The sequence below is a fragment of the Eriocheir sinensis genome, chromosome 42 (assembly GCF_024679095.1).
Source record: "Eriocheir sinensis breed Jianghai 21 chromosome 42, ASM2467909v1, whole genome shotgun sequence".
Lineage (NCBI taxonomy): Eukaryota > Metazoa > Arthropoda > Malacostraca > Decapoda > Varunidae > Eriocheir > Eriocheir sinensis.
In genome coordinates, this window is record NC_066550.1 from 1,780,117 (window position 1) to 1,802,610 (window position 22,494).

A 22,494-nucleotide genomic window follows, 5' to 3' on the forward strand; every position below is an offset into this window, starting at 1 on the left:
TGCCATTGAAGTACAAAAATGTGTATAATTTCAACATTGATCTCTAAGATGTAGGTGAAGTTTGAAGTGCTGGGGATGGTGTGGACATGTGTGGAGGAGAGAGAGGCAGGGTATATGAGGAGAAGGGGAGATGGTTTGGACATGTGGATGAGGGAAGATGCTGGGTATGTACAGGACAAGGATGCTGGAGATGGTGTGGACATGTGTGGAGGGGAGGGAGATGCTGGCTATATCAGGATGCTGGAGATGGTGTGGAGGGGGGAGAGATGCTGGGTATATCAGGATGCTGGAGATGGTGTGGACATGTGTGGAGGGGAGGGAGATGCTGGGTATATCAGGATGCTGGAGATGGTGTGGACATGTGTGGAGGGGGGAGAGATGCTGGGTATATCAGGATGCTGGAGATGGTGTGGACATGTGTGGAGGGGGAGAGATGCTGGGTATATCAGGATGCTGGAGATGGTGTGGACATGTGTGGCGGGGGGAGATGCTGGGTATATCAGGATGCTGGAGATGGTGTGGACATGTGTGGAGGGGAGGGAGATGCTGGCTATATCAGGATGCTGGAGATGGTGTGGACATGTGTGGAGGGGGGAGATGCTGGGTATATCAGGATGCTGGAGATGGTGTGGACATGTGTGGAGGGGAGATGCTGGGTATATCAGGATGCTGGAGATGGTGTGGACATGTGTGGAGGGGGAGAGATGCTGGGTATATCAGGGTGCTGGGGATGGTGTGGGCATGTGTGGAGCAGAGGAGAGATGGTGGGTATATCAGGAGGATGCTGGAGATGGTGTGGACATGTGTGGAGGGGAGAGATGCTGGGTATATCAGGATGCTAGAGATGGTGTGGACATGTGTGGAGGGGGGAGATGCAGGGTATATCAGGATGCTGGAGATGGTGTGGACATGTGTGGAGGGGAGATGCTGGGTATATCAGGATGCTGGAGATGGTGTGGACATGTGTGGAGGGGGGTGAGATGCAGGGTATATCAGGATGCTGGAGATGGTGTGGACATGTGTGGAGGGGAGAGATGCTGGCTATATCAGGATGCTGGAGATGGTGTGGACATGTGTGGAGGGGGTAGAGATGCTGGCTATATCAGGATGCTGGAGATGGTGTGGACATGTGTGGAGGGAGATGCTGGGTATATCAGGATGCTGGAGATGGTGTGGACATGTGTGGAGGGGGAGATGCTGGCTATATCAGGATGCTGGAGATGGTGTGGACATGTGGGGGGGGAGATGCTGGGTATATCAGGATGCTGGAGATGGTGTGGACATGTGTGGAGGGGGTGAGATGCAGGGTATATCAGGATGCTGGAGATGGTGTGGACATGTGTGGAGGGGCGAGATGCTGGGTATATCAGGATGCTGGAGATGGTGTGGATATGTGTGGTGGGGGTAGAGATGCTGGCTATATCAGGATGCTGGAGATGGTGTGGACATGTGTGGAGGGGAGATGCTGGGTATATCAGGATGCTGGAGATGGTGTGGACCTGTGTGGAGGGGGAGAGATGCTGGCTATATCAGGATGCTGGAGATGGTGTGGAGGGGGGAGAGATGCTGAGTATATCAGGATGCTGGAGATGGTGTGGACATGTGGAGGGGGGAGATGCTGGGTATATCAGGATGCTGGAGATGGTGTGGACATGTGGAGGGGGAGAGATGCTGGGTATCAGGATGCTGGAGATGGTGTGGACATGTGTGGAGGGGGAGATGCTGGGTATATCAGGATGCTGGAGATGGTGTGGACATGTGTGGAGGGGGGAGATGCTGGGTATATCAGGATGCTGGAGATGGTGTGGACATGTGTGTAGTGGGGCGAGATGCTGGGTATATCAGGATGCTGGAGATGGTGTGGACATGTGTGGAGGGGGAGAGATGCTGGGTATATCAGGATGCTGGAGATGGTGTGGACATGTGTGGAGGGGAGAGATGCTGGGTATATCAGGATGCTGGAGATGGTGTGGACATGTGGAGGGGGGAGAGATGCTGGGTATATCAGGATGCTGGAGATGGTGTGGAGGGGTGAGAGATGCTGGGAATATCAGGATGAAGGAGATGGTGTGGACATGTGGAGGGGGAGAGATACTGGGTATATCAGGATGCTGTTGTTGGTTTGTACATGTGTGGAGGGGGGAGATGCTGGGTATATCAGGATGCTGGAGATGGTGTGGACATGTGTGGAGGGGAGGGAGATGCTGGGTATATCAGGATGCTGGAGATGGAGTGGACATGTGGAGGGGAGAGATGCTGGGTATATCAGGATGCTGGAGATGGTGTGGACATGTGTGGAGGGGGAGAGATGCTGGGTATATCAGGATGCTGGAGATGGTGTGGACATGTGTGGAGGGGGGAGAGATGCTGGGTATATCAGGATGCTGGAGATGGTGTGGACATCAGGATGCTGGAGATGGTGTGGACATGTGTGGAGGGGGGTGAGATGCTGGGTATATCAGGATGCTGGAGATGGTGTGGACATGTGTGGAGGGGAGAGATGCTGGGTATATCAGGATGCTGGAGATGGTGTGGACATGTGTGGAGGGGGAGAGATGCTGGGTATATCAGGATGCTGGAGATGGTGTGGACATGTGTGGAGGGGGGGAGATATATCAGGATGCTGGAGATGGTGTGGACATGTGTGGAGGGGGGAGAGATGCTGGGTATATCAGGATGCTGGAGATGGTGTGGGCATGTGTGGAGGGGGGAGATGCTGGGTATATCAGGATGCTGGAGATGGTGTGGACATGTGTGGAGGGGAGAGATGCTGGGTATATCAGGATGCTAGAGATGGTGTGGACATGTGTGGAGGGGGGAGATGCAGGGTATATCAGGATGCTGGAGATGGTGTGGACATGTGTGGAGGGGAGAGATGCTGGGTATATCAGGATGCTGGAGATGGTGTGGACATGTGTGGAGGGGGGTGAGATGCAGGGTATATCAGGATGCTGGAGATGGTGTGGACATGTGGGGTGGGGGGCGATGCTGGCTATATCAGGATGCTGGAGATGGTGTGGACATGTGTGGAGGGGAGGGAGATGCTGGCTATATCAGGATGCTGGAGATGGTGTGGACATGTGTGGAGGGGCGCGAGATGCTGGGTATATCCAGATGCTGGAGATGGTGGACATGTGTGGTGGGGGGAGAGATGCTGGCTATATCAGGAGGCTGGAGATGGTGTGGACATGGGGGGAGGGGCGCGAGATGCTGGGTATATCAGGATGCTGGAGATGGTGTGGACATGTGTGGAGGGGAGAGATGCTGGGTATATCAGGATGCTGGAGATGGTGTGGACATGTGTGGAGGGGTGAGATGCTGGGTATATCAGGATGCTGGAGATGGTGTGGACATGTGTGGAGGGGGGAGAGATGCTGGCTATATCAGGATGCTGGAGATGGTGTGGACATGTGTGGAGGGGGGAGATGCTGGGTATATCAGGATGCTGGAGATGGTGTGGACATGTGTGGAGGGGGGAGAGATGCTGGCTATATCAGGATGCTGGAGATGGTGTGGAGGGGGGAGAGATGCTGAGTATATCAGGATGCTGGAGATGGTGTGGACATGTGTGGAGGGGGGAGAGATGCTGGGTATATCAGGATGCTGGAGATGGTGTGGACATGTGTGGAGGGTGGAGATGCTGGGTATATCAGGACAAGGATCGTCACCAGGCTGAGACTCACCCTGCACTGCCTCCAGACTCCTGTTCTGTACACGTTCTGCCAGGGTGCTGTCCAGTGTCTGTCACTTCACGGCTTGCCAATTGTGCCGCACCCCATGGCTCCTTGTCCTCTGGGGTGAGTGGCTGCCTCTGGTGATGCGCCCACGGTCCCTGTAAGAAGAACAGCCGTCAAGAAAACATCCTGGCTTTGTTTTTACAGTCAAGGCATGGTGGCCAGCCCCCTTCCCTGCCAAATCATTCCTCCCTCCCCTCCTCCTCCAAAGCTTCTTCCAGGTGTCATAATGTACTTTGGCAGTGAAGTTATGGGTTGAACAGAGGAAGTTTAAGCAGTGAAGTTCTGGGCTGAATAAACAAACTTTAATTCAGGATAAAACTTGTTTCTTGAGTAAGATGAAAGGGCATGAAATGATGCAGAGCCAAACACAGTCCCTTGATGAGCTAACATAGAAATGAAAAACAAAAGACAGCAGGAGAAGAAAAGTGGAAAAAAACAGGGGGACAAAACCCAGAAAGTGGCCACGGAGTCAAGTTTGGAATTAGATGGTTCAGTATCTTTTCCAGCATACATAATACATACATAATAACAAAAAATACATGGCTACAAACCAGAGTGTTGTGCTTCTGAAACGATTTCCTGTCCCTGAACCACTTCTGGCACTCCTGAGAACGCTTTGTCGGCCCAGGCAGGCATGTCCTTGGGGTCGGTGATGTGCGCGCCCTGGTGGTTCAGGAGCTGCGCCGACTGCTTGGACCCCTTGCCACAGGTCTGAGGGAGCGGTGAAGGTGTTGGATGGGATCAGAACTTATATAAAAGGATAGAATTAAGTTAGGAGCCTGAGAGGTATTGGTTGAGGGGAAGGGGAGTTGAGTTGGGGAAAAGAGGCTAAAGATGACATATTTTGGCTAAGTAAATACACAGGAATACTTACAGAAGGGGAGAGAACGTAAGAAGAAGTGAGGAGGCCGAGAGAGGTATTGGTGGAGAGCAGAGCTTGGGGAAAGAGACCAAACAAGACACACTACTTTGAGCCCCTTGCCACAGGTCTAAGAGGGAGTGGTGAAGGTGTTAGATGGGATTAGAACTTACATGAAAGGATAGAATTACGTTAGGAGCCTAAGAGGTATTAGTGGAAAGTAGAGTTAGGGGAAGAGACCAAACAAGACACACTACTTTGAGCCCCTTGCCACAGGTCTAAGGGGCAGCGATAAGTGTGTTAGATGAGACTTAATAGGTATAAGGGAACAGAAATAGGTGAGGAGGCTGAGAGAGGTATTAGTGGAGGGTAGTTTGGGGGAAAAGACCAAACAAGACACACTACTTTATACAACAAGCAGGTAAACACACAGGCACACAAAGAGGTGACAGAAATAGGTGAGGAGGCCTAAAGATATCAGTGCAGGGCGGAGGTAGGGAAAAAAGACCAAACTAGACTTACTGTAGCTACCACACATTTTTTTTATTTTTGTAAACCCACAAGACCACTGCCTCAACCCCACCCCCCAAAAAGACCACACAAGACCACTGCCTCAACCCCACCCCCCAAAAAGACCACACAAGACCACTGCCTCACCCCCACCCCCCAAAAAGACCACACAAGACCACTGCCTCACCCCCACCCCCCAAAAAGACCACACAAGACCACTGCCTCACCCCCACCCCCCAAAAAGACCACACAAGACCACTGCCTCACCCCCACCCCCAAAAAAGACCACACAAGACCACTGCCTCACCCCACCCCCCAAAAGACCACACAAGACCACTGCCTCACCCCCACCCCCAAAAGACCACACAAGACCACTGCCTCACCCCACCCCAAAAAAGACCACACAAGACCACTGCCTCACCCCCACCCCCAAAAAAGACCACACAAGACCACTGCCTCATCCCCACCCTCCAAAAGACCACACAAGACCACTGCCTCAACCCCCACCCCCAAAAGACCACACAAGACCACTGCCTCACCCCCACCCCCAAAAAGACCACACAAGACCACTGCCTCACCCCCACCCCAAAAGACCACACAAGACCACTGCCTCACCCCACCCCCAAAAAGACCACACAAGACCACTGCCTCACCCCCACCCCCAAAAAGACCACACAAGACCACAGCCGCACCCCCACCCCCAAAAGACCACACAAGACCACTGCCTCACCCCACCCCCAAAAGACCACACAAGACCACTGCCTCACCCCACCCCCAAAAAGACCACAAGACCACTGCCTCACCCCAAAAAGACCACACAAGACCACTGCCTCACCCCCACCCCCAAAAGACCACACAAGACCACTGCCTCACCCCACCCCCAAAAAGACCACACAAGACCACTGCCTCACCCCCACCCCCAAAAAGACCACACAAGACCACTGCCTCACCCCCACCCCCAAAAAGACCACACAAGACCACTGCCTCACCCCCACCCCAAAAAGACCACACAAGACCACTGCCTAACCCCACCCCCCAAAAAGACCACACAAGACCACTGCCTCACCCCCACCCCCAAAAAGACCACACAAGACCACTGCCTCACCCCCACCCCCAAAAGACCACACAAGACCACTGCCTCACCCCACCCCCAAAAAGACCACACAAGACCACTGCCTCACCCCACCCCCAAAAGACCACACAAGACCACTGCCTCACCCCCCAAAAGATAGAAAATTACATCACAAAATAGCCCACACAAGACCACTGCCTCACCCACCAAAATATAGAAAATTACATCACAAAATAGCCCACACAAGACCACTGCCTCACCCCCACCCGCAAAAAGATAGAAAATTACATCACAAAATAGCCCACACAAGACCACTGCCTCACCCCACCCCCAAAAGATAGAAAATTACATCACAAAATAGCCCACACAAGACCACTGCCTCACCCCCACCCCCAAAAGATAGAAAATTACATCACAAAATAGCCCACACAAGACCACTGCCTCAACCCCACCCCCAAAAAGATAGAAAATTACATCACAAAATAGCCCACACAAGACCACTGCCTCACCCCCACCCCCAAAAAGATAGAAAATTACATCACAAAATAGCCCACAAGACCACTGCCTCACCCCCACCCCCAAAAAGATAGAAAATTACATCACAAAATAGCCCACACAAGACCACTGCCTCACCCCCACCCCCAAAAAGATAGAAAATTACATCACAAAATAGCCCACACAAGACCACTGCCTCACCCCCACCCCCAAAAGATAGAAAATTACATCACAAAATAGCCCACACCAGACCACTGCCTCACCCCCACCCCCAAAAAGATAGAAAATTACATCACAAAATAGCCCACACAAGACCACTGCCTCACCCCCAACCCCAAAAAGATAGAAAATTACATCACAAAATAGCCCACACAAGACCACTGCCTCACCGTCCAAAATTGACAGAGAACAGGTAAATAAAATGGAAAAGACACCCACAAAACTACAGCTTCCCCTAAAAAGAATCAATAGAGAATAAGTAGAGAATATATATAAAAAAATACAAAACTGCTACTCCCAGAAAGAGAACAAGGGTCACATTCTCAAACACTTCAGCTGAGCACACGATCTGGCAAGGCTGTCATGGGAGTTTTGGGCATTTCCAGGGTAGTTTTATGACCCTGGTAGTTTGACCCTTCCTCTGTACCGTGAACCTAAGAAAACACTCTCTACTACTACTACTACTACTCTCCTTTTCAGTCTTTGTGAATTAGTTGATGTGAGGGTGTGATTTCCAGGGGTAGTTTTATGACCCTGGTGGTAGTTTGCTCTGTACCGTGAACCAAAGAAAACACTCTCTACTACTACTACTACTACTCTCCTTTTCAGTCTTTGTGAATTAGTTGATGTGAGGGTGTGATTTCCAGGGGTAGTTTTATGACCCTGGTGGTAGTTTGCTCTGTACCGTGAACCAAAGAAAACACTCTCTACTACTACTACTACTACTCTCCTTTTCAGTCTTTGTGAATTAGTTGATGTGAGGGGTGGAAGGAAGCATCTGAGAACACCAACCTAAGTAATAGACAGAATCAATGCATGAGAAAGAATAAGTAGAGGACAGACACTGGGCCAACACACAGACAAACATTTACGCACCGTACAAATGTGCTCCCTGACGTCGGAGTGTACCTTCTGGTGGACGAGGAGGCGCTGCTGGGTGCACGTCTTGTAGGTGTGGCAGATCCCGCAGCTCAGGAGGTCATGTCCAGCGCGTGATCCTTGCAGAGGTGAAGCTGACCCACCGACCACTGCAACACACACACACAGGTTCATTACGCGTCACAAAACGGGTCATGAAACAAAACAAAAATAAAAAGCATCAATCCCAAGTTACAAAGGGTTAAGAATTAGTCACATTATATTTTTCAAGACATTTCTCTTTCACGATACTCCAAGACAAATTCACCTTCACCTCCTTACCTTATCACACCTGAAGCCACACTGGGAGCAGGAGAAGCCCCTCTCGCCGCCCTTCCGCCCCGCCTCCGTGGCACTCCCTATGGGCCTCAGATTGGCCTCCGAGGAAAACTTGTAGTACTTGCAGGTGGACAGAGAACTCCTGGTGGGGAGGAAACGAGTGGTCTGAGTTACCTGGGATTGTTAAAAGGAAAGATAAATAGGGGGAACAAAAGAGACTGAACAGTAGGGAAAGAAGAAGAATTAGAAGCAAGAAAAAAACAAACAAGAAGCAAGAAGTAAAGTTGCTATTATTCTATATAAGGAAGGAGTGGTTTGAGTTACCTGAGATTATTTGTGAGGGAAAGATAAAGAGGGAGAATGAGAGACTAAACAGCAAGATAAGATAGGGAACCAGAAACAAGAATTAAAGGTAAAGTAAAGGTTGAGTTACTATTACCTATAACGGGTGGTGTGAGGTACCCGAGACTGTTTGTAAGGGAAAGGTAAATAAGGGGGAATGAGGGAGGCTGCACAGTAAGTAAGGAAGGGAACCAGAAACAAGGAACAACAAACAAGAAATGAAAGAAACAGTAAAGGTAAAACAAACAATATTTAAGGAGTATTCTGAGGTACCCGAGACTGTTTGTAAGGGAAAGGTAAATAAGGGGGAATGAGGGAGGCTGCACAGTAAGTAAGGAAGGGAACCAGAAACAAGGAACAACAAACAAGAAATGAAAGAAACAGTAAAGGTAAAACAAACAATATTTAAGGAGTATTCTGAGGTACCCGAGATCATTGGTAAGGGAAAGGTAAAACAAGGGGAATGAGAGAGGTTGAATAGTAAGGAAAGGAAGGGAACCAGAAACAGGGATTAAAAGGGAAGTAAAGGTAAAGTTACGACTATTACTGCAACTACAACCATTACTACTACTACTACTACTACTACTACTACTACTAGCAAGGATTAAATGGGGTGATAAATTCTACACTAAGTGGGTGAAATACTGGAATGGGTTAAGAGGTGCTGAGGAAACTTTTCACATCTTTCCTCCTTTCTCTAATCTCAATACTACTGTTACTTCCTCTACCAACACTACTACTACTACTACTACTACTGCTACTACTACCACTCCTACTCAGCCCCTTCCCACACCCCTAAGGGACCTACTTGTGCTTCTTCTCCACCTCCACGGAACACACAGGTTTTGGCCGTTGTTTCTGCAGCCAAAACTGTTCCTGCAGAGCCCTCGGAGTCCTCACCTTCCTCTTGCCCTCCACCTCCTCCCCCTCCTCTCCTCCACCTCCACCTGGACCTGTAGTCTCTTCCTGTGAGTGGGCAATGAAGGGAAAGCAAGGTGAGCAGAAGAATATAGGGATGACATAGAACAAAGTGTAGTGTGGGCATTATTCATAAAGATTTGATAGGAAAGTGTGCATAGCTAGGAACAGGAAGGTAAGAAAAATGAATAAGGACTAAAAATGAAGTCGAGGGAAGTGAAGGGAAAGCAAGGAGGGAGGAGGATACAAGGAGAATAGAGAAAAGGAGAGGACTGGAATGAGCTAAGGAGAGAATTCAAGGATGAGGAAAAGGAGGCCAAAGAGAAGAAGGAGGAAGGAAGGAAGGAAGGAAGGAAGGAAGAAGGATAAGAAACAAAAGAGCATGGAAAGGGAAGACATTAACAGTAAGGCACAACCCTGGGATTTAAATAGCTCGATAAACAAAGGGGTCTTATAACAACAGAGAAACAGGGCCGGAATGAAGGCGACTGAATGGCAGGAGAAACAGAGGACTGAGCTGCACTTATAGACAGACACACAAGAAAGATGACAGAAAAGGACGCACAAGAATTTGGAGATGACAGAAGAAGGAGGCACAAAAGAAGAGAAGGAAAGAAGGGATGGAGAAAGGGCATGAAGAGGAGGGAAAAAATGAAGAGGGCAGTGGACACAAGAGGACTTTTATGAGTAAGATGGGTGAAGAGTAAGAGAGGGAGAGAGCAGTGCCATAAAGTGAAAAGGAAACACTGAAAATAGTTAAAAGTAAAAACAAACTCCACACAGACACAAGAGCAGGTAAGGCACACACTAACGACACTGACCTGGCCAGGTGAGCGTGCCTTCCTGTGGCCCATGAGTGTGCCGGGCTGGGCGGGTACTTCACCTGGCTGCCCCGGGGGGTGTGTTGCCCCGGACCACCCCCCCGCGGCCTCCTGCTGGGGTGCTCCTGTAGGGTGAAGGGGCGAAGGGAAATAAAATGAGGGGTGGAGCAGAATGTGAGGGAGGAAGAGGAACAAAAGGGGCATGAAGGAGAATAATGGGAGGGAGAAGAAGAGGGGATCAATATGGGGGGTGGAGCAGAATGTGAGGGAGGAAGAGGAACAAAAGGGCATGAAGGAGAATAATGGAGGGAGAAGAAGAGGGATCAATATGGGGGTGGAGCAGAATGTGAGGGAGGAAGAGGAACAAAAGGGGCATGAAGGAGAATAATGGGAGGGAGAAGAAGAGGGATCAATATGGGGTGGAGCAGAATGTGAGGGAGGAAGAGGAACAAAAGGGGCATGAAGGAGAATAATGGGAGGGAGAAGAAGAGGGGATCAATATGGGGGTGGAGCAGAAGGTCAGTTTATATTTCTTTGTTACAGGAAGGAGGCAGCTCAAGGCGACATAAATAAGGCTAAACAAAACACTGCCCACTGGAGGAAATTACTTCATATAAAATTGAATGAAGCCTAAATGTCAGCGATAAATTTCCTTTTTGTAGTGTGGAAGGATGAAAGGAAAGAGGTGACCTAACTAAGATGAATGGGAAATAGTGACACAAGACTGAGGGAAGGAGGAGGTGATAAACGGAGACAGGAATGAAGATGGAAGGAAAGGCAGAGGCATGGAGGGACATAAGAGAACAGAGATAAATGGGAACAGTGGATGGAAGTGGATATTAGAGGAAAAGGTGGGAAGGGAGGAACTGATAAAAGGAGCAAGAAGGAAAGTGAGAAGAGATGGGAGGAGAGGAATGGAGCGAGAGAAGAGCCTCACCTTACTTATATGTTCCTTGCACTCCCTCGGCCCAGGAAGTCCTCGGAGCAGAACCCACACCAATGGATGCTGATCTCCCCTGTTGGGACACAAAGGATCGGTTACCCTTACATGACCTTAGATGACCTCAAGTGACCTTACACCATAACCAACTCATCTTGAACTCAATTGGATATTTTGTTGATGTTAGATGACCTTAAATACTTCCTTTACTTTCTTTTATGTGTAAGGAATAAGAGAAAATGTAAAGACTTTGAAAAATTAAAACTTGAAAATTAATCTCAAAAATCTTGCACACCACCAGCTTACTTAAATTTGTTTATTGTGGAAGAAATAAGAAAAAATATGGTCTTCCAGAAATAAAAGCTTAGCCTGAATATTATATTATACTAGAATGCATGCATGTACGAGTCAGGTTATCTTACTGAAACTTAATATCAAGATGAATAGTTAAAGCAAAAATTAGACCAAAGTTAAACAAGTCAGAGCATGTATAAAGAAGTAAAGCTTTAATTCAGTCCTGCAAATATTTCCTTCTATAGGTACACATACACAAGGATACTATAAAATCATCATCATTTCGTTTAATGTCCGTTTTCACTCTTCCTGAGCGGTTGGACGCTTTATGGCTCTCCTCCATTCTACTCTGTCTTCTGCTTGATGCTCATCCAATCCCAGCAATGCCAAGTCTTCCTGTATACACCTTCTCCACGTTTTCCTAGGTCTACCAACTGGCCTCCTTCCTTCTACCTCTAAATTCTCCACAACTCCCAACACTGTATCCTCACCTGCTCTCTTTACATGTCCAAACCATCAGAGTCTTTCCTTCTGAGCACTGTTTCCAGGTCCTCTACTCCACATCTGTTAGCTACATCTGCACTGGACACCCTGTCTTGCCACCTGATCCCCGCCATATACCTCAGCATTCTGCAATCACTTGCTCTCAATACCTCCATCAATTTTAGAGTTAGCGCCCATGTTTCTGCTCCATACAACATCACTGATCTAATACACGCTTGGCACACCCTGCTCTGCTCTTTAAGGGGATGCTGTTATTAACAAGTAGACCATCCACCTCCCTCCACTTAAACCACGCTGCCGCCACTCTCGCTATCACTGTCATCTCCACTCCTGACTCACAGTCCAGAACATCTCCCAAACAACAGAAATGTTCTACCTCATCTGGCTTTCCTCCATTCACCTCTAGTTCATCCCTCTCAGTTTCTTGGCCTTGCTGTCTCCTTACACAAGCTGGGCATGTAAAATTCTGCTCTCCTCTTACATTTCTGAGGCCAGAGCATCTAAGGTGGCACTATTGCCTGCAACCTGTGCACAAGACAGAATTAACACCTCCTCCTTCCCACAGCATCCACATGGATATTTCCCTCATTTAATCTTTTCTCTTGCTTCTTTTCCAGTCACCATGTAGCCTACTTTTTTTTACATAGTAATTTTCAAACCTCTCTCCTCCATTCCTTCCTTCCATTTATTAAACTTTTCTTTCACTTCTTCTGCCGTCTCTGCATTTACTACCAAGTCATCTGCAGACAGCAGCTCCCATGGTGCCTCTCCTTGCTTCCCTTGTTGCCTCCTCCATTACTGTTATAAACAAGAGCGGGCTAAGGGCAGATCCATGGTGAACCCCACTCCAATTTTGAACTCATCTGATGTTCCCACCACTGTTTTCATCCTCTATTTTCTACCTTCACATAGTCCCATCACCGATTCGACCAATCTTTCTGGTACTCTTTGCCTTCTCAATGCCCATCTTAGAATTTCCCTTGGTACTCTGTCAAATGCCTTCTCTAGATCTACAAAAACATGATACAATCTCCTCCTCTGCTCCATAAACCTTTCCTGAAGCCCTCTCATAGTATATATTGCTTCACTTGTTTATCTCCCAGGGCAAAAGCCAAACTGACATTTAGCAATTCTTATTATCCTTCTCAGCCTCTTCTCCAGGACTTTTTCATATACCTTCATGCCATGCTCCAGTAACCTTATCCCCCTAGAGTTACCACATTTCAAAGCATCTCCTTTCCCTTTAAAAATGGGTATAGTGCAGCTTCCTTTCCAAGCTTTTGGTAAACGCGAAAAAGTGTTGGTTTGTGAGAAATATGGAGACAGGTGTCGAGTGTTGCTTTACACAAACAAATAAAAAGCTAGTACTTACATAGAATTACATAGAAAATCAGACCACACAGACCCCATGGTCCAGACTAGGTGGTCTGTCCTTAAACCTAAGTGATTCTTCATTAATCATTGGGCATCGAAAAATTAAATAAATCAAAAATTCATCATGAGGTGTTTTATTACGTCCCACTGCCACTCAGCGAGCGATGATGGCGGAATCTTTACATAAATGACTCGGCCTGAGGGAACCTTAAGATGGCGGCTGCGGGCTGCAGGATTCCTACCAGGCTAGTACAGAGAAAGCCAATCCAGTTATATTAGAGATCAGAGGTTAGATCCCTGAACCCCAACCCCAGCATTTTGTACTTGTTCTTTACAATGTGTCTATAATATGTACATTCTAAGCTTAGCAGCTGTAAGGCCAAATACACTGTTTATTATTGCTATGAATGCTCAGCCACACACTTGACCAATAAGCCCCGGCCACAACAGCCAGCCCAGGACAGTCACCAAAAGATCAGACCTTTCACAGGACCCACCAACCACATGCAGCCTAGGTTGGAAAGTGAATAATAGATCATGCTGTCACATTTGTTCCAATAAATGATTATTTTCTGCTCTCTGTGCACCACACAGCCCTCTACCACCACCACAACAAACACTTGCGCTCCCCCACACAGCAGAACTGAATCAGCACTGAGCCTCAGCAGGGGAAGTGGACCTTCATGTGCTGGGCAATCTCACCCTTAGTCATGAAACGTTTTCCACAAACATCGCACTTGAACCCTTTATGACCAGAGTGTCTGAAGATGTGACTGTTCAATACACTCTTCAGTTTGAATCTTTTTCCACAAACTTCACACTCATGGTTTCTTTCACCAGTGTGTGTAAGGGTGTGTGTGTTGAGGTTACTCTTCTGACTGAAACATTTCCCACAAACTTCACACTCATGATTTCTTTCACCAGTGTGTGTAAGGGTGTGTGTGTTGAGGGTACTCTTCCGAGTGAAACATTTCCCACAAACTTCACACTCATGATTTCTTTCACCAGTGTGTGTAAGGGTGTGTGTGTTGAGGGTACTCTTCCGACTGAAACATTTACCACAAACTTCACACTCATGATTTCTTTCACCAGTGTGTGTAAGGGTGTGTGTGTTGAGGTTACTCTTCTGACTGAAACATTTCCCACAAACTTCACACTCATGATTTCTTTCACCAGTGTGTGTAAGGGTGTGTGTGTTGAGGGTACTCTTCAGACTGAAACATTTCCCACAAACTTCACACTCATGATTTCCTTCACCAGTGTGTGTAAGGGTGTGTGTGTTGAGGGTAATCTTCTGCCTGAAACATTTTCCACAAACTTCACACTCATGATTTCTTTCACCAGTGTGTGTAAGGGTGTGTGTGTTGAGGGCACTCTTCTGCCTGAAACATTTCCCACAAACTTCACACTCATGATTTCCTTCACCAGTGTGTGTAAGGGTGTGTGTGTTGAGGGCACTCTTCTGCCTGAAACATTTCCCACAAACTTCACACTCGTGATTTCCTTCACCAGTGTGTGTAAGGGTGTGTGTGTTGAGGGCACTCTTCAGACTGAAACATTTCCCACAAACTTCACACTCATGATTTCTTTCACCAGTGTGTGTAAGGGTGTGTGTGTTGAGGGCACTCTTCTGACTGAAACATTTCCCACAAACTTCACACTCATGATTTCCTTCACCAGTGTGTGTAAGGGTGTGTGTGTTGAGGGCACTCTTCTGACTGAAACATTTCCCACAAACTTCACACTCGTGATTTCCTTCACCAGTGTGTGTAAGTGTGTGATGTTTGGGGTTACTCTTATTACTAAACCTTTTGCCACACTCACGGCTTTCATGAGGTCTTACACCAGAGTGTGTGGGTGTATTTGTTGAGGTCATCCTTCCCTGCATGTCTTTTCCCACACACTTGGCTGTGGCTAGTAAACTTGCTCTCACTCTCAGATCTTCTCACACTTCTGAAATTCAAACTTCCCCCTTTGTGGATGAGATGCTAGCAGTAGCGGCTGTTGTTGTTGGTGGTGGTGGTGTTTCTCATCACTCCTGAACCTCACACCAGTAGCAGTCTGCTCCTGCTGCTCCCAGCCACTCCAGCTGCTGCCCCGCCTTGCAGCCTCCACTGCAACACTACTCCAGGTGGGAGGAGTCGGCTGGTCTTGCAGGAACCTCAGAGATGCTGGAGCAGGCGGTGGCAAGGCTCCTACAGAGCCACACTCAGGGACCAATCCAGCAGGCAAGGCGTAGGATGCACCAAGGAGTCCTGAAGTCAGCGGCAGCGAGTACGGAGGAGGCGCTGAGCACAGCACCTGTCCCACGGCCTCACTCAACACCAGCACCAGTGGTGGCCGCCGGGACACAAAGTCGTGTGCTGCAAAAGAAATTGTCCGGTAAGGGAACTGAAGTTGGTGGGAGGGAGCGGGGCGGTGGTGGGTGCCCCCAAGGCAAGCCCCAGGCCGCCGGGTGGGGCTAATGGTGCGGGTTGATGATATCGCCGGCCTTAATTATTGACGAGTACTACACTTTTTTTCCTGATAGGTTTTGATACGCTTGGAATCATTCTGGCTATTGATTATTCTTGGGAATGACTACTCTAGAATGAGGATAGGGGGGGGGGGGGATAAAAATAACAGTAGTTGGTGTCACGAGAGCTGGCGGGGGTAAGCCTACAGGGAGGGACTTGCAGACTTGGTATCATTGCTTTGGTCGTGGTACTGTGCGGTCATTGGCCAAGTCTTAACTTGTTCTGACGTGCATGAAATTAAGGCGGGGTTCCTACTATTCCGTTTTCACGGATCCGTCGACCGTCAGTGACGTCATCAACGGAGCCCGGGCCCCGCGCGGAGCCCGTCCAGAGATGAACTCAAGTTAACTTTTGGGTCCATAACGGCGGTGGTGGGGTGCCAGTCCAGCGATGCTGAATATTCTACATATCATGAAAATATGAAATAGAAGTACTTAGCTACAAAATAACATATACAAGAAGTCGTTGTGGTTATTGCTGTCCATATGTTTGTCAACAAATGATGAGTGATGGACTGACGGAGCGGATCATCCCTGACGGGCGGCCGCTGTTTCGTTGACGTCATTAACGTCGACGGATCCGTCAAGACGGAATAGTGGGAACCCCGCCTAACTTTGTATTCCAACCAAAAACCCTTTATTCTTTCAAGGTTACAGATTGCACTGATATACACTAAGGTAATAATATCTTTAGTGACGAATATGTGCCTTTTGAACTAGCCTAAATAAACCTGAGGCGACATTCATAATAACACTAAGTCGGAACTGCTCGTAAACGGACCATATCCAGCGAACAAAGCTGCAAAGTGTTAGGCTACAGTCTACACACACACAAAAAAGTCCTTTAATAAATCATTTATTGTAAGATTTCTTGGTATATTTTTAGTCATAACGTGTAATGATGCTACACAGTCATAACGTAAACACTGGTCTAAGGCAAGAACCTTGTCCTTCTCTTTCCTTGTGCTATCATTTATCCTGAAATGTATTTCCATTATTTGTGGGTAATAAATAGGCATAAGGAAGAGCGATTATAAGAACAGCTATAATTAGATACCAACAGTGCTGATTTGAAGAGGTAGCAGAGAGCGAGAGACAGTAGGCTATGCCATGGCAAGCGGAATTTGCCGCAGGTTAGATCTTGTAAACAACAGCCGATGAGCGGCGCAGAGACTTTGGAGGAAGAATACAAGGAGGGGGCATGACATTACAAAAGTGAAGCCAGCTTGGCTCTGCCCCTAGGAAGACACCTACCGAACGGAGGGTGCTGAAGCCCTTCAAAGACCCTTCCCATGTCCTCACTAACCGTTTCCCTTTTGTCTCATCAACACCAGAGAACAGTTCAGCATGCTCTCAAAAGACAGTTCCTCTCTCTTTCTACACCACACTACATTCACACAACACACACACCTTTTCCCAAAATTCAAAATTCAAAATGGCTAACGAAAACACAGCCTCGGAGTCCCTGCCTGGGGGGGGGGGGGACAATAAATTCCCCCAGGGAGGACTCCCCTTCTGGCTGCCGACTTGAGAGGTGTCTTGATAACTCCTCGAACCTCCTCCTTATCAATTTCTGCAACATTCGTGGTTTTCCTTCTAATTTTCATTCTGTGGAACATCATCTCTCCTCCTCTAAACCTCACCAAAACACAGGTTTCTGGGGCTACTGACAGCAATCTCTACTCTGTTCCCTCCTACTATCTCTATCCTAAATTTCAATCCAAAGCTGGATGTTGCGCCTACGTGCGCAACGACATCACTTGCTCTCGTGCCCACAACCATGACTCTTCTGAATTTTCCACCATCTGGCTAAGACTTCATTGTCATTCTATTACTAAATACATCTGTGCTGTTTATCTCTCGAATAACTCTACTAACTATGAAAAATTCTTTGACTATTTGAACTCTAAAGTGCAGCACATCTTGACTCACTCTCCCTTTGCTGAAATCTCCATCTTGGGAGATTTCAATGTTCACCACCAGCTTTGGCTTTCATCCTCTTTCACTGACCAGCCTGGTGAACAAGCCTACAACTTTGCTGTCCTCAACGACCTAGAGCAGTTGGTTCAGCACCCTACTCGTATTCCCAACCGTCTTGGAGATCGGCCCAACATTCTAGACCTCTTCCTTACCTCTAATCCTTCTGCTTACTCTGTCAAACTGTTCTCTCTGTTGGGCTCCTCCGATCATAACCTTATTTCTGTATCCTGTCCTATCGCTCCTGTACATCCTTTGGACCCACCGAAGAGGCGATGCTTCTGGCATTTTTCTTCAGCTCGGTGGGATGACCTGAGGATGTACTTTTCCGATTTCCCATGGAATGATTACTGCTTCCAGGAGAGAGACCCCTCTGTGTGCGCTCAGTGCATCAAAGAGGTGAGTGTCTCTGGAATGGAGGCATACATTCCACGTACTTTCTCTACTCCTCATGCTAAAAAGCCTTGGTTTAATCATGCTTGTTCTCATGCTATTAAAGATAGACAGGCAGCTCACAAAAGGTTCTAGAGCCTTCGAACTCCCGCTAACTTTGATCTTTACATTTCAGCCCGGAATCGTGCCAAATCTATTCTCCGACTTACCAAAACTTCTTTCATTAATAGAAAATGTCAACACCTTGCTTCTTCTAATTCTTCCTGTGACTTCTGGCATCTAGCCAAAAATATCTCCTCCAATTTCACTTCTTCCTCTTTCCCTCCTCTCCTTAACCCTGACGACAGCACTGCCGTCTCATCTGTCTCTAAAGCTGAACTCTTCGCTCAAACTTTCTGTAAGAACTCCACCCTGGACGATTCTGGGCATATTCCTCCTACTCATCCCCCCTCTGACTCCTTTATGCCTGTTATTAAGATTCTTCCAAATGATGTTTTCTATGCCCTCTCTGGCCTCAACTCTCAGAAGGCTTATGGACCTGATGGAGTGCCTCCTATTGTCCTTAAAAACTGTGCTTCTGTGCCTGGTCAAACTCTTTCGTCTCTGCCTATCAATATCTATCTTTCCTTCCTGCTGGAAGCATGCCTTTGTACATCCTGTGCCTAAGAAGGGTGACCGTTCCAATCCCTCAAACTACCGCCCTATAGCTTTACTTTCCTGTCTATCTAAAGCTTTTGAATCATCCTTAACTGGAAGACTCAAAAGCACCTTTCCACTTCTAACCTTCTATCTGATCGCCAGTATGGATTCTGCAAGGGGCGTTCTACTGGCGATCTTCTTGCTCTCTTAACTGACTCTTGGTCATCCTCTCTTAGCCGTTTCGGTGAAGCTTTCTCTGTTGCGCTAGACATATCGAAAGCCTTCGATAGAGTCTGGCACTAGCCTTTGCTTTCTAAACTGCCCTCTTTCGGATTCTATCCCTCTCTCTGTTCCTTTATCTCCAGTTTCCTTTCCGGCCGTTCTATCTCTGCGGTGGTAGACAGTCACTGCTCTTCCCCTAAACCTATCAACAGTGGCGTTCCACAGGGCTCTGTCCTATCACCCACTCTCTTCCTGTTATTCATCAATGATCTTCTTTCCATAACAAACTGTCCTGTCCACTCATACGCCGACGACTCCACTCTGCATTATTCAATTTCTTTCAATAGAAGACCCTCTCAACAAGAAGTACACAACTCCAGACTGGAGGCTGTAGAATGCTTAACCTCAGACCTTGCTATCATTTCCGATTGGGGCAGAAGGAACCTTCTGTCCTTCAATGTCTCAAAAACTCAATTTCTCCACCTATCAACTCAACACAATCTTTCAAACACCTATCCCCTATTCTTCGACAACACTCAGCTGTCACCGTCTTCAACACTAAACATCCTCAGTCTATCCTTAACTCAAAATCTCAACTGGAAACTTCATATCTCCTCTCTCGCTAAATCAGCTTTCTCAAGGTTGGGTGTTCTGTATCGTCTCCGCGAGTTCTTCTCCCCCGCGCAGTTGCTATCCATATACAGGGGCCTTGTCCGCCCTCGTATGGAGTATGCATCTCACGTGTGGGGGGCTCCACTCACACAGCTCTTCTGGACAGAGTGGAGTCTAAGGCTCTTCGTCTCATCAGCTCTCCTCCTCCTACTGATAGTCTTCTACCTCTTAAATTCCGCCGCAATGTTGCCTCTGTATCTTCTATTGATATTTCCATGCTGACTGCTCTTCTGAACTTGCTAACTGCATGCCTCCCCCCCTCCTGCGGCCCCGCTGCACATGACTTTCTACTCATGCTCATCCCTATACTGTCCAAACCCCTTATGCAAGAGTTAACCAGCATCTTCACTCTTTCATCCCTCACGCTGGTAAACTCTGGAACAATCTTCCTTCATTTGTATTTCCTCCTGAATACGACTTGAACTCTTTCAAAAGGAGGGTATCAGGACACCTCTCCTCCCAAAATTGACCTTTCTTTCGGCCACCTCTTTTGATTCTTTTTTGGGAGCAGCGAGTAGCGGGCTTTTTTTTTATTATTGTTTTCTTTTTTTGTGTGCCCTTGAGCTGTCTCTTTTGTTGTAAAAAAAAAAAAAAAAAAAAAAAAAAATGGGGAACCTTAGGGCTACATGAGGGCCAGATCTCAGGGCTGGAACCGGAAAGACAGGGGAATCATGTAGAAATGACCTACAATAATTTAGTGAAAGTAATTGCAGAGGGTCAGAGACAGCATATCCCTTACCAAGCACGTAGGAAGGAAAATAGCGGCCCTAAACGGATGACCTGCAGACTCAAGCATGAGATTGGCTTGAAGAGAGGAATTTATTGGAAAATAAAGAACAGAAAAACCCACCTCAGGGGTAGGTATGTTGAGCTAGCCAGGTTGGTGAAGAAGAACACCCGCCTAGCAAAAAGAAATTACAAGATTAGGGTAGCCAACGAGGCCAAGAGCGATCCCAAGGGCTTCTTCAAATTGTAAAGAACGAAAACAAGGGACAGAATTGGACCGTTGAAAACAAACACAGGTGAGCGCATTGAGAATGGAGACGATATGAGTCAAATGATGAATGACTATTTCCTTTCAGTTTTCACACAGGAAAATCTAACAACCATTCCGGAGAGAGTTCAGGTATATGAGGGCGACGAGAACGACAAGTTGAGGGATGTGATCATCACTAGGCAAGTAGTCCAGGATGAGATTGGTAGGTTGAAGAAAAACAAATCGCCGGGCCCGGACGAAGTATTCCCACGGATTCTGAAAGAGTGCAAGGAGGTCCTCAGTGGCCCAATTACCGATATCTTTAAGATGTCGGTAAATTCTGGGTATGTGCCCAATGAATGGAAAGTAGCTAATGTGATGCCGATTTTTAAAAAGGGAGACAAGTCAAATTATTGCCCAATTAGCTTAACATCAGTTGTAGGAAAGATGCTGGAGTCAATTATAGCCGGGAGCATTCGGGACCATCGAGAGAAGCATAGTTTAATTCATGATTCACAGCATGGGTTCACAAAGGGCAGGTCTTGCCTTACTAATCTGTTGTCCTTCTACACTAAAGTGATCGAGGCGGTTGACAGAGATGAAAACTATGACATATTATATTTAGATTTCAGTAAAGCGTTCGACAAAGTTCCTCATAACCGGCTATTACTAAAATTACAGGCTCACGGCGTAGATGGGAAAGTTTTGAACTGGATCAGGGAGTGGCTTAGTGGTAGGAAGCAGAGAGTGCAAATCAATGGTAAAAAATCTGAATGGGGCAGTGTTACGAGTGGAGTCCCACAAAGGTCGGTGCTGGGTCCTCTGCTTTTTATTATTTACATCAATGACTTGGACACAGGAATGAGTAGTGATGTCAGTAAGTTCGCAGATGATACCAAGATCGGTAGAGTAATCCAATCAGACAGGAACGCTAGCGTTTTCCAGGATGAGCTTGACAGACTATATGATTGGGCGGGGAAGTGGCAGATGGAATTCAATGTCGGGAAGTGTAGCATTCTGAGTGTAGGTAGGAATAATCCCTCACACAATTACTCCTTAAATGACACTCCTCGAAGCAGGTCTGGGCGTGAGAGAGACTTAGGAGTACTAGTGAGCACTGACCTCCGTCCTAGGGCCCAATGCATTCAGGCTAAAAATTGGGCAAACAGAGTAGTACTTGGTTTCATCTCAAGGAGCGTAAGCAATAGGAGCGCTGAAGTCATCCTCAAACTTTACTTAGCACTAGTTAGACCTCATCTCGATTATGCAGTTCAGTTCTGGTCCCCCTACTATAGAATGGATATCAAGATGTTAGAATCTGTACAGAGGAGGATGACAAAGTTGATTCAGGGGGTGAGAAACTTGCCTTATGAAGACAGGCTGAAGCATTTAAATCTACACTCCCTAGAAAGGCAAAAGTTGCGAGGAGACTTGATCGAAGTCTATAAATGGATGAAGGGCTTTAATAAAGGGGATGTCAAAAAGATTTTGATAGTAAAAGAGCCAGGTAGGACGCGTGGCAATGGTTTTAAGTTAGACAAATTCAGATTCAACAAAGACATTGGCAAGAATTGGTTCACCAATAGAGGGTTGGGAGCCATGTTGTGGGTGCCAATACCATAGATACATTCAAGAAGAGGTTAGATAAAGCCATGGATGGTGAGGTAAGGTGGGGTTGAGTGTACAGGAGCTGCCTTGTATAGGCCAACCGGCCTCTTGCAGACTCCTTACGTTCTTATGTTCTTATGAGTGTCTGCTGTGTTGGAGGTGTTTTCTAAGTGTTTGTTCCTGCTTCCCCTGCACGAGTTGTCTCCAAAA

General features: G+C 47.3%; 2 protein-coding genes across 6 annotated transcripts in view; one reads left to right on the plus strand and one right to left on the minus strand.

The window, feature by feature from the left end:
* LOC127009804 (uncharacterized) overlaps positions 1-22,494 on the plus strand; it is a 165,967-nt gene that overhangs the window by 99,203 nt on the left and 44,270 nt on the right. The gene's annotated exons all lie outside the window — the stretch shown is intronic.
* Positions 1-22,494, minus strand: part of LOC127009808 (uncharacterized) — a 110,124-nt gene that overhangs the window by 846 nt on the left and 86,784 nt on the right. The window contains exon 8 of one of the 5 annotated variants that reach the window (XM_050883176.1): positions 4,347-4,448. The exons of 1 other annotated variant lie outside the window; for it this stretch is intronic. The gene's annotated coding sequence lies outside the window, so the exon portion shown is untranslated. Of the gene's footprint in view, positions 1-4,346; positions 4,449-4,711; positions 4,727-4,859; positions 4,875-22,494 lie in introns of those variants that run through there. 3 more of the 5 variants (XM_050883178.1, XM_050883181.1, XM_050883182.1) reach the window with 3 other exon arrangements.